The 1556-nt window shown below is 39.1% G+C and overlaps 1 pseudogene; it reads right to left on the bottom strand.

Moving 5' to 3' along the window:
• Nucleotides 1-249: 249 nt before the first annotated feature.
• Nucleotides 250-1130, bottom strand: LOC110317942 (annotated as a pseudogene).
• Between the last annotated feature and the right edge of the window lie 426 nt (nt 1131-1556).

Raw genomic sequence — 1556 nt, 5'->3', positions numbered from 1 at the left:
TCACTATGTAAACAAGGATTCTACTGAATAAAAGCCCACCACTAGATGTATGCATAGATTAGGCATTTGCATATAGGCCTCCAGAAGGCCCAGTAGCAGTAGCTAGAAGGTAGCACTCTGTGATACTCAGGATGAGAGTCCCTATGTCACAATTAAAGAAAGTACTTTAGATATTAATACACACAGGCATGTGATTATTTCTTATGTAACAATTCTCTCAGTAGCAATCACTGCTACTAAACGTGTATATTAAGAGTTGAACATGCAGCTCACAGTGCTGTTGAACAGAGAAAGCAGTTTTTCAGTTCCTGGAGAACTGGTGGACTTTGGCCTCAAATAAGTAATGGTTGCTGATCTAAAACTGCAAAAACAACATACTCTCAAATCAAAGAAAATATTGAGAAGGCTTTTGCCTGTCATGTGGCTCTTGGCAACATAAGGATGGCAGTAAGATTTTGCTATAAGAAGCAGGTATCAATATACAATGGCCTGCCACAAAGAAAATCTGATAAGTAGACAGACAGCTCATTAAGAGAAGTATCTCCAGAGGCCAGCTTGAGAATGGGTGGTATGTCACACAAGAAGTGGTTGATTTGGTTAGAATTGCAGAAATGTAGAAAGAGTATCTGACAGGTTTGTCCTATCTGGACTGAGATGCCTCCAAGTCAGGAGACTGCTGCCAGCTGAGTGCACTTTATTGGGCTCATGACCAGAGGATAGTACAGAGGGTTGCAGATGGCCACATAGCGGTCATAGGACATCACAGCCAGCAGGAAACATTCAATGGTTACTTTTAGAAGTAAGAAGCAGGTTTGTATGGCTCAGGCTAGGTTGGTTATACTTCTAGTTTGACTACCAATATTGAACAGAATCCTGGGAAGAGTGACTAATATAAAACAGATTTCCAGATAAGAAAAGCTTGGCATAAAAATATACATGGGATTCTGTGGTGCAGGATCAATTTTTGTAAAGACAGTAATGAAGCTGATTCCAATTATGATAATCAAGTAAATTATAGAGAGTTTTCCAAACTAAATCCCTGTGGGGTTGGGAAGTTCAAAAAATCTCCTAAGGATGAATTGTGTCACTATGGAGGCATTGTCCTCTGCCCTGATCTTTGGGTGTTCCATGCTTGAAACTGATTCAGTCAGTAGTACAAGTCACATTACGGTATTTGGTTTTCTTATGTTACATATAGACTACAGGTACCACAGATCAGAGCTTCCTTAAATTTGTAAAAAAAAAATGAAAAGAAAAACATATCATGTATATTCTTGCAAATGTGAAATCTAATTCATGCAGTCAGGATATGCAGTGATAATTTTAGTTTTTTAATTAATTAATATGTGTCAGTGTTTAGGAATTGCCACACAAACCACTCAGACTCTGGTCTCAGTTAAACAGGGCTGGTTTATTGAAAGCATACCCCAAGACTGATTGATCAGGGCCATAGCTCAGACACAGGAGCTATAAGCTTTGACCTTGGACATTGTCCAGGGTAAGTGTACACGGGGAAAGAAAACATTTACTCCTAAGAAGATACAGGATGGTTAGCC

Source organism: Mus pahari, chromosome 3 (genome assembly GCF_900095145.1).
Source record: "Mus pahari chromosome 3, PAHARI_EIJ_v1.1, whole genome shotgun sequence".
Classification (NCBI taxonomy): domain Eukaryota; kingdom Metazoa; phylum Chordata; class Mammalia; order Rodentia; family Muridae; genus Mus; species Mus pahari.
The sequence above is the reverse complement of the archived record's forward strand: the minus strand, read 5'-3'. Positions and strand labels throughout refer to the sequence as shown.